We start from the raw sequence: 11,389 nt of genomic DNA, 5'->3' as shown, positions 1-11,389 counted from the left end.
TGTTCACATCAACTAGATGACCACCTCAGTTCCAGATGTATTTTTTTCTATTTCAAATTAGACATGGAACTTTTCTTTAGAAATAGAAAAGGAACTAGACATAAAGAGGGCAGATAAATTTTTGAGACAATTTCCTTAGGGGAGGAATAAAACGTGTGTTAGGTGCTCACTTGCTGTTTCTAGGAGGTTTCCAGCTCAGTAGGCCAATGGTACATTTTAAGTAAATTCCCAAGAATTACTTATATCCAATGTATTTTTCAGTACACATAGATAAATACTGATAAATCATGCACAAAAATTTTATTTAAATAATATGGCTATTGCTGTTTACTTTTCTTGACTTTGGTTCTTTTGTACCTGTAGAACATTGAATTGACCTAAATACTACATTGAAAACTAGTAAGATATTTCTTGTGAGAATTCTAAACATGAGAAGTAAACCAGATAAAGTATTTTTTAAAATGGAAACACATACACACAAAAATGAGAACAAAGAAGGTTTGGAAGTAACCTGGAAATGTTGCTGGAAAAGTGCTCAGCATAGCATGGTTATTAAGTTCTATGCATGTTTTATGACAGTGTGGTATGCTTCCAGGAAAAGCATGCTCCCTATTTGTATGCTGTACTGTATTCAAAAAGATTTGGCACATGTTAATTAGTTGATTCTGTTGTTACTTTTATACTGAGACTCTCTAATGACAAAAGATTTCCCCAAATTCTTCCCCTCAATCTTGTTTTTGGTGAAGAATAATAAAATAGAAGAGACAGAGAAGGTAACTTCTCTGCCTGGGGCAGTTCCTTGTAATGCTTACAAGCATCCTAGCATCCTGAATAAGTTGGAATCAATGACAGACAATGAAATCAATTTGTAACAGGGAAGAACATAGCAAAATCTGATCCTCAGGCTCAGTACTAGCTCTTCACTTCCACTCAGGTGCTCAGCATTTCCTCTGGCATTCTTGTGTCCTATAATGGCTGGTTCCTCTGGCTTTTTTCCCCTCTTATCTGTTCTCTGTCCTCCCCTCCCAATCCCACTTATATTTTATGTCAGAGATAAATCTTGGACACTGAATCGCTATCTAATTTTTCTTTACACCTAACTTATAATCTATTACCTCTTTAATGATTGTGACTAAGATGATAGTGGTGATATTTAAGTACAAGGCTGATATTTAAGAAAACGTTTGACAGTTCCCTGCAACCAAATCCCATGGGGAAGAGAGCTGACCACTCAGAAGTGCAGACATGAAGAGACTGCAGGAAAGACTGCCACCTCTGCTCACTCCTGCCCACATCCCCACCAAGGGGAAACTGGACAGTGCCTCTTGGATATAGGAACAGACAGCCACCAGTACCTGTGGTTCTAGTCTGCGCCCAGGACCGAACTGAACCAGCCAAACAGCTCCCTGCACCCAAATCCTGTGGGGAAGAGAGCTGGGCACTCAGAAGTGTGGATACTCCTGAGAAGGCAGAGGAGAAAACCCTCTGCTCACAGTCCAGACCCAAGAGAAAATCGCATAGTGCCAACTGTGCCCACTGGGTGTAAGGACCTACAAGCAATCAGGGGCAGGACCCGTTGATTCCTGCCCACACCCAGAGCTGGAAGACAGTCTCCAGGAATGAGACACACCTGAAATCAGAGCACCTGTTCTCAGGAAAGGCTGAAAGAAAACAGTTTTACAGGAGTGCTGACACAGAGGCCCACAGAAGGGTCAAGTCACTCTCAGAAACAGCAAGACAAGTAAACTCCAGAGACAAGCCAATGGCTAGAGGCAAGCACAGGAACATAAGCAACAGAAACCAAGACTGCTTGACATGATCAGAGCCCAGTTCTCCGAAAGAAAATACTGAATATCCAAACACACTGGAAAAACAAGATTTAGATTAAAAATCACATTTTTTGATAATGATGGAGGAATTTAAGAAAAACATAAAGAACTCCCTTAGAGAAATGCAGGAAAACACAAGTAAACAAGTAGAAGCCCTTAGAGAGAAAACACAAAAAAAATCTCTGAAAGAATTACAGGAAAACACAACCAAACAGATGAATGAATTGAAAGTGGAAATAGAAACAATAAAGAAAGCACAAAGGGAGAAAAACCTGGATATAGAAAACCTAGGGAAGAGATCAGAAGTCATAGATACACACATCACCAACAGAATACAAGAGATAGAAGAGAGACTCTCAGGGGCAGAAGATACCTTAGAAAACAATGACACAACTGTCAAAGATAATGTAAAATGCAAAAAGCTCCTAGCCCAAAACATACAGGAAATCCAGGACATAATGAGAAGATCAAACGTAAGGATAATAAGTATAGAAGAAAGTGAAGACTCACAACTTAAAGGGCCAGTAAATATGTTCAACAAAATCATAGAAGAAAACTTCCCTAACCTAAAGAAAGAGATGACAATAAACATACAAGAAACATACAGAACTCCAAATAGATTGGACCAGAAGAGAAATTCCTCCCATCACATAATAGTGAAAAGACCAAATGCACAAAACAAAGAAAAAATATTAAAAGCAGTAAGGGAAAAATGTCAAGTGACATATAAAGGCAGACTTATAAAAATTACATCAGACTTCTCACCAGAGACTATGTAAGCCAGAATATCATGGACAGATATTCTGATAACAGACCCTAAGAGAACACAAAGGCCAGCCCAAGTTACTGTACCCAGCAAAACTCGCAATTAACATAGATGGAGAAAACAAGATATTCGATGACAAAACCAAATTTATGCAATATCTTTCTACAAACCCAGCCCTACAAAGAATAATAAATGGAAAACTCCAACACAAGGAGAGAAACTACACCATACAAAAAGAATATAATTTCCTTGCAATGAAAGCAAAAGAGAGACAAACAAACATAATTCCACCTCTAACAATAAAAATAAAAGGAGGCAAAAATCACTATTCTTTAATATCTCTCAACATCAATGGATTCAATTCTGCAATAAAAAGACATAGACTAAGAGACTGGATATGTAAAGAGGACCCAGCATTTTGCTGCATGCAGGAAACACACCTCAGTGACAAAGACAGACACTACCTCAGAGTAAATGACTGGAAAACAACTTTCCAAGCAAATGGCCTGAAGAAACAAGCTGGAGTTGCCATTCTAATATCAAATAAAATTGACTTTCAACCAAAAGTTATCGAAAAAGATAAGGAAGGACACTTCATATTCATGAGAGAAAAAATGCACCAAGATGAAATCTCAATCCTAAATATCTATGCTCCAAATGCAACGGCACCTACATACATAAAAGAAACCTTACTAAAGCTCAAAGCACACATTACACCTCACACAACAACAGTAGATTTCAACACCCCACTTTCATCAACGGACAGATCATGGAAACAGAAATTAAACACAGACATAGAGAAACTAACATAAGTTATGAACCAAATGGATTTAACAGATATTTAGAGAACATTCCATCCTAAAACAAAAGGATATACCTTCTTCTCAGAAACTCATGGAACCTTCTCCAAAATTGACCATATAGTTGGTCACAAAACAGGCCTCAACAGATACAGGAAGATAGAAATAATCCCATGCATCCTATCAGATTATAACGCATTAAGACTGGTCATCAAAAACAACAATAAGGACAGTAAGCCCACGTATAGATGAAAGTTGAACAATGCTCTATTCAATGACAACTTGGTCAAGGAAGAAATAAAGAAAGAAATTAAAGAGTTCTTAGAATTTAATGAAAATGAAGGTACAACATTCCCAAATTTATGGGACACAATGAAAGCTGTGCTAAGAGGAAAACTCATAGCTCTCAGTGCCTGCAGAAAGAAACAGGAGAGAGTATATGTCATCAGCTGAACAGCACACCTGAAAGCTCTAGAACAAAATAAATAAATAAATAAACCCAAGAGGAGTAGAAGGCAGGAAGTAGTCAAACTCAGGTCTGAAATCAACCTACTAGAAACGAAAAGGACTATTCAAAAATCAACAAAACCAGGAGCTGGTTCTTTGAGAAAATCAACAAGATAGATTAAACCCTTAGCCAGATTAACCAGATGTCACAAAGAATGTATCCAAATTAACAGAATCACAAAGGAAAAGGGAGACATAACAACAGAATCTGAAAAATTTTTAAAAAATCATCAGATCCTGCTACAAAAGCCTATATTCAACAAAACTGGAAAACCTGGAAGAAATGGACAATTTTCTCGACAGATACCAGGTACCAAAGTTAAATCAGGAACAAATAAACCATCTAAACAACCCCATAACTCCTAAAGAAATAGAAACAGTTATTAAAAGTCTCCCAACCAAAAAGAACCCAGGTCCAGATGGGTTCAGTGTAGAATTCTATCAGACCTTCATAGAAGACCTCATACCAATACTATCCAAACTATGCCACAAAATTGAAACAGATAGAATGCTACCAAATTCCTTCTCTGAAGACAAAATTACTCTTATACCGAAACCACACAAAGACCCAACAAAGAAAGAGAACTTCAGACCAATTTCCCTTATGAATATCAACGCAAAAATACTCATTAAAGTTCTTGCAAATCGAATCCAAGAATACATCAAAACAATCATCCATCACGATCAAGTAGGTTTCATCCCAGGGATGCAGGGATGGTTTAGTATACGAAAATCCATCAATGTAATCCACTATATAAACAAACTCAAAGATAAGAACCACATGATCATTTCATTAGATGCTGAGAAAGCATTTGACAAAATTCAACACCCCTTCATGATAAAAGTTCTGGAAAGATCAGGAATTCAAGGCCCATATCTAAACATAGTAAAAGCAATATACAGCAAACCAGTAGCTAACATCAAACTAAATGGAGAGAAACTTGAAACAATCCCACTAAAATCAGGGACTAGGCAAGGCTGCCCACTCTCTCCCTACATATTCAATATAGTACTTGAAGTCCTAGCCAGAGCAATCAGACAGCGAAAAGATGTCAAACGGATACAAATTGGTAGGGAAGAAATCAAAATATCACTATTTGCAGATGATATAATAGTGTACTTAAGTGACCCCAAAAGTTCCACCAGAGAACTACTTAACCTGAAAAACAACTTTAGCAAAATGTCAGGGTATAAAATTAACTCAAACAAATCAGTAGCCTTCTACTCATAGGATAAACAGGCTGAGAAAGAAATTAAGGAAATGACACCCTTCACAATAGTCCCAAATAACATAAAATATCTTGGTGTGAGTTTAACCAAGCAAGTGAAAGATCTGTATGCAAGAACTTCAAGTCTCTGAAGAAAGAAATTGAGGAAGATCTCAGAAGATGGAAAGATCTTCCATGCTCATGGATTGGCAGGATTAATATAGTAAAGACGGCCATTTTGCCAAAAGCAATGTACAAATTCAGTGCAATCCTCATCAAAATTCCTACTCAATTCTTTATAAAAATCAAAAGAGCAATCTGTAAATTCATCGGGAATAACAAAAAACCCAGGATAGCAAAAAGTATACTCAATAAAAGAACTCCTGGGGAAATCACCAACCCTTACTTCAAGCAGTATTACAGAACAATAGTTATAAAACCTGTATGGTATTGGTACAGAGACTGGCAGGTAGAGCAGTGGAACAGAATCGAAGACCCAGAAATGAACCCACACACCTATAGCCATTTGATCTTTGACAAAGGAGCTAAAACCATCCAATGGAAGAAACATAGCATTTTCAACAAGTGGTGCTGGTTCAAGTGGAGATCAGCATTTAGAAGAATGCAAATCAATCCATTCTTATCACCATGTACAAAGCTTATGCCTAAGTGGATCAAGGACCTCCACATCAAACCAGATACACTCAAACTAATAGAAGAAAAGGTGGGGAAGAGTCTCAAACACATGGGCACTGGGGAAATTTTCCTGAACCAAAAAAAAAAAATGGCTCATGCTCTAAGATCAAGAATCAACAAATAAGACCTCGTAAAACTGCAAAGCTTTTGTAAAGCAAAAGACACTGTCATTTGGACAAAATGGCAACCAACAGATTGGGAAAAGATCTTTACCAATCCTACATCTGATAGAGGGCTAATATCCAAAATATACAAAGAACTCAAGAAGTTAGACTCCAAAGAGCCAAATAACCCTATTTAAAAATGGGGTACACCAATTAGACAAGATGGATGAAGCAAAGAAGTGCAGGCCGACAGGATCCGGATGTAGATCTCTCCTGAGAGACATAGCCAGAATACAGCAAATACAGAGGCGAATGCCAGCAGCAAACCACTGAGCTGAGAACAGGACCCCCATTGAAGGAATCAGAGAAAGAACTGGAAGAGCTTGAAGGGGCTCAAGACCCCTTATGAACAACAATGCCAAGCAACCAGAGCTTCCAGGGACTAAGCCACTACCTAAAGACTATACATGGACTGACCCTGGACTCTGACCTCATAGGTAGCAATGAATATTCTAGTAAGATCACCAGTGGAAGGGGAAGCCCTTGGCCCTGCTAAGACTGAACCCCCAGTGAACGTGATTGTTGGGGGGAGGGCGGCAATGGGGGGAGGGTGGGGAGGGGAACACCTATAAAGAAGGGGAGGGGGAAGGATTAGGGGGATGTTTGCCCGGAAACCAGGAAAGGGAATAACACTTGAAATGTAAATAAGAAATACTCAAGTTAATAAAAAAAAAAAAAAAAAAGAAAGAAAAAAATTATGTCAAACACAACCCTCCTTTTATAACATATATTTTACAAAGATGTATACTTTGAAATAGTAAATAAAGGAGATATTCACAAATAAATTTATATCATATTCTAAAAAAATGGGGTACAGAGCTAAACAAAACATTCTCAGCTCAGAATTATCAAATTGCCAAAAAGCACCTAAAGAAATGCTCAACATCCTTAGTCATAAGGGAAATGCAAATCAAAACAACCCTGAGATTCCACCTCACACCAGTCAGAATGGCTAAGATAAAAAACTCAGGTGACAGCAGATGCTGGTGAGGATGTGGTAAAAGAGGAACACTCCTCCATTGTTGGTGGGATTACAGACTGGTACAACCATTCTGGAAATCAGTCTGGAGGTTCCTCAGAAAATTGAACATTCAATTACCTGAGGACCCAGCTATACCTCTCCTGGGCATTTACCCAAAAGATGCTCCAACATACAACAAAGACACGTGCTCCACTATGTTCATCGCAGCCTTATTTATAATAGCCAGAAGCTGGAAAGAACCCAGATGCCTTTCAACAGAGGAATGGATACAGAAAATGTGGTACATCTACACAATGGAGTACTACTCAGCTATCAAAAACAATGACTTTATGAAATTCACAGGCAAATGGATGGAACTGGAAAATATCATCCTGAGTGAGGTTACTCAATCACAGAAAAACACACTTGGTATGCACTCACTGATAAGTGGATATTAGCCAAAAAGCTTGAATTACCCAAGATGCAATCCACAGACCACAGGAATCTCAAGAAGAAGGATGACCAAAATGCAGATACTCCCACTCCTTTTTAAAAGGGGGAAAAATATATCCATAGGAGGGGATATGGAAGCAAAGTTTAGAGCAGCGACTCAAGGAATGACCATTCAGAGCCTCCCCCACATGTGGCCCATATATATACAGCCACCAAAACTAGATAAGATTGATGAAGCTAAAAAATGCATGCTGAAAGGGACCAGGATCTCTCCTGAGAGATACAGCCAGAGCATGTCCAATAGAAGAGGTCAATGCTAGCAGCAAACCACTGAACTGAGAACAGGACCCCTTTGGGGGTGGGGGTGGGAATTAGAGGAAGTATTGAAAGAGGTGAAGGAGCTTGGAACCCCATAAAAACAACAGTGCCAACCAACCAGAGCTTCCAGGGACTAAACTACTACCGAAAGACTATGCATGGACTGACCCAGGGCTCCAACTGCATAGGTAGCAGAGAATAGCCTTGCTGGGGCACCAGTGGAAGGGAAAGCCCTTGGTCCTGCCAAGGTTGGACACCCAGTGCAGGGGAATATGGGGGCAGTATGGGGGGGGATGTATGAGAGGAATACCCATATGGGGAGGGGGAGGGGAGGAGATGGGGGCTTATGGAAACCGGGAAGAGGAATAACATTTGAAATGAAAGTAAAGAAATATATCTAATAAAAAAATTTAAAAAGTTTTAAGTTGTAAAAGGAACTATTTACACAATAATGTTTAGAACATTTCTTGACCATCCTTCACCCCTAATTACTACACATGATTTGATGCTCAGGTCATGCTCTAGAGAAAAAAAAAAAGGACATGAAAATGGAGGTAGAAAAAATATCAATACTAAGTGATAGTTCTTATGTGGTTGTGTATCATTTTCTGATCCAGATAATAGGGTGTTGGTTTGAATACAGTGTCAACATCTACTGAACGCTGAGGGGGTGCATTTTTAATAATTCTTCTGATTTATTATTTACTAGAATAATTACTAAGACTAAGAATATAGTGGTTCAGTAGAGCTGTGAGAAATATCTAGTTGTGAGAAGAACCACAATAATCATATTCATCTTCTGTCTTCAGGCTTCCACCCATATGAAGTCATGATATGCTAAACTCTAACAAAAATACCTTCAGGTCAAACATTAAAGAATCTCATTTTCCGGGGAGGCCAGGCTTGCGGCTGGGCGCAACCTTGTCTCCTTCACTTTGCCCTCCAGCCACGGTGGCAGCAGCACAACTTCCAGATAGCAGAGTGGCCTCAGCTGCGAGCCAAGCGGTGGCAGCAGCGCCCTTCAGGACACCGGCAGATCACCTTTTCCCCGCGACTTTGCCATGGCTGAGTGTTGTATACCGCTATGCCCATGGCCAATGTGTATCCCTCCACCCTATGCTGACCTTGGCAAAGCTGCCAGGGATATTTTCAACAAAGGATTTGGTTTGGGGTTGGTAAAACTGGATGTGAAAACGAAGTCATGCAGCGGTGTGGAATTTTCAACATCTGGCTCATCTAATACAGACACTGGTAAAGTCAGTGGGACCTTGGAGACCAAGTACAAATGGTGTGAGTATGGTCTGACTTTCACAGAGAAATGGAACACCGACAACACTCTGGGACAGAGATTGCAATTGAAGACCAGATTTGTCAAGGTTTGAAACTGACCTTTGACACCACGTTTTCACCGAACGCAGGAAAGAAAAGTGGTAAAGTCAAGTCTGCTTACAAGAGGGAATGTATAAACCTTGGCTGTGATGTTGATTTTGATTTTGCTGGACCTGCCATCCATGGGTCAGCCATCTTTAGTTACGAGGGCTGGCTTGCTGGGTACCAAATGACAGTGCCAAGTCAAAGCTGACAAGGAGCAACTTTGCAGTCGGCTACAGGACTGGGGACTTCCAGCTACACACAAATGTAAATAATGGGACAGAATTTGGAGGATCAATTTATCAGAAAGTATGTGAAGATTTTGACACTTCAGTAAACCTTGCTTGGACATCAGGTACCAACTGCACTCGTTTTGGCATTGCAGCTAAATACCAGTTGGACCCCACTGCTTCTATTTCTGCAAAGGTCAACAACTCTAGTTTAATTGGAGTGGGCTATGCTCAGACTCTGAGGCCTGGTGTGAAGCTAACACTGTCTGCTCTGGTAGACACTGTCTGGGAAGAGCTTTAATGCTGGAGGCCACAAACTTGGGCTTGCCTTGGAATTGGAGGCTTAGTCCAGTTAAAAGAAACCTCTGTGAACAGATATCAGAAGATTTGGCCCTAATATATTTCCATGCTACCAGCAGGCTCCTCCTCCCCTCCCAGAAGGTGATCACATCAAAGGATGATTAAGCAAGAGCTGTGTTTTAAATATTTAGACAGTGACCCATTGGCTGCTTTCTAGTTGGATGGTTATCTCGTTATAAGTGCTGCCGTCATGCGGCCTTCTCTACATTATTTAATGTACTTAACTGTTAAATGTGCTACCCACCAATGATGAAATAGACATTTATGAAAACCGTAAAAAAAAATCTAATTTTCTCTCTCTCTGTTGCAGTTTAGAATTATAAATGTCATATGAGTCTACTCTGGAAAATGCAATAACTGTACATTTCCTAAGTTTGAGTGCACTTTTAGTAATTCACTAATTGAAAAAGTGTGTATCGTTTCAATTTTATTTTAATGTCTATGTTCTGCTATTTGTTTAGTTCACTAAAGCACACAAATCCTGATCCTGATTCTTGGAAAGAAGTGGTGAGAAACAGAACTAAATGAATTTATAATAAGCTTATCTGGTAGGAGTTGTCATATATAAAGCAAGAATGATAAATCTAGGCTGGCTTCAAACTCACAGAGATCTGCCTGCATCTGTCTCCTGAGTGTAAGGATTAAAGGTATGAACCACCACTGTCAAACACAATAAGGGGACTTGTTAAAGGGACAATGGTATGGTGACCCCTAGAAACAGAGTAACCTTGGTAATCCAAAAGGGCTTATGAATATCTTTAAGATAACTCAAGAAAGAGAGTGTGGCTACTAAGGAAAAGTTGGAGAGAGGTGTTTGAAAACTTGGCTGATAGCTGGAATCTACGATACTAATATCATAGCGAGTCTGAAGCTTAATTAGGAAGTAGTATGATATCATACACATCCCTCTGGAAGATGCATGCAAAAGAGAAACTACAATAGTAGTATGGAGATCCATGTAATAAGTTTGTATACTATGGAAAGAACATAGTAAGGGCATTTCTCTTTAATAATTTATGTCTATATGTATTAAACTCATGCTTCTTTTAGACAAGTGCACAAAATAGCCAAACAGTAATTGGAGATTAGTAATAACACTTGATACTTCAAATTAGAGAAATTTATTCACTAGAAATTTTTAAAGCCAGAAGTAAATGTTATCAGAGGGTAAGAGCTGGGGAAGATGAGATGGCAAGGTTCTTGGTACTCTTACGAGTATAGCACGATCAGCAAAATTAACAAGAAAGCAAGCTAATGTAAAGAAACCATAACCAGATCATCTGTGTTACCTTCATCTTGAAACTCTCTCCATGAAAGACTGGTTGGCTCACCAATCTTTTTAAAAATTTTTATTAGTAATTAAATCTGCTCTTTGACAGTTTCACACATGAACACTCTTATTCCTCATTCTCTTCTAGCTCTCTACCACTTGTCTTCCTATCCTTATCCCCACAAATATCTCTCTCATACTCATGCCTTTTAATTTTATTTTGTGACTCTCTGGGATTAAGAAAAGCCATCTGTGTGCCTAAGGTCTTGACCCATAGGCTAGACCATGATAAGCTGAGTAGAAGACTGTGATTCCTTCAACTCCAGGAACTATCAATAGCCACTATTTCACTAGTGAAGTGTGGGGACATGTGAGCCTATTGCCCTTCCAAGACTGATTGCTGAACTGATCAGTCTTGTGTGGGCCCAAAAGAAGATAACCACAGTTGTTGTGAAA

The 11,389-nt window shown here is 39.2% G+C and overlaps 1 pseudogene; it reads left to right on the top strand.

Annotated features, from left to right (window-relative positions):
* Positions 1 to 8,763: 8,763 nt before the first annotated feature.
* Positions 8,764 to 9,938, top strand: LOC116900150 (annotated as a pseudogene).
* The last annotated feature ends 1,451 nt before the right edge of the window (positions 9,939 to 11,389 follow it).

This window comes from Rattus rattus, chromosome 5 (genome assembly GCF_011064425.1).
Source record: "Rattus rattus isolate New Zealand chromosome 5, Rrattus_CSIRO_v1, whole genome shotgun sequence".
Taxonomy (NCBI): Eukaryota; Metazoa; Chordata; class Mammalia; order Rodentia; family Muridae; genus Rattus; species Rattus rattus.
The sequence above is the reverse complement of the archived record's forward strand: the minus strand, read 5'-3'. Positions and strand labels throughout refer to the sequence as shown.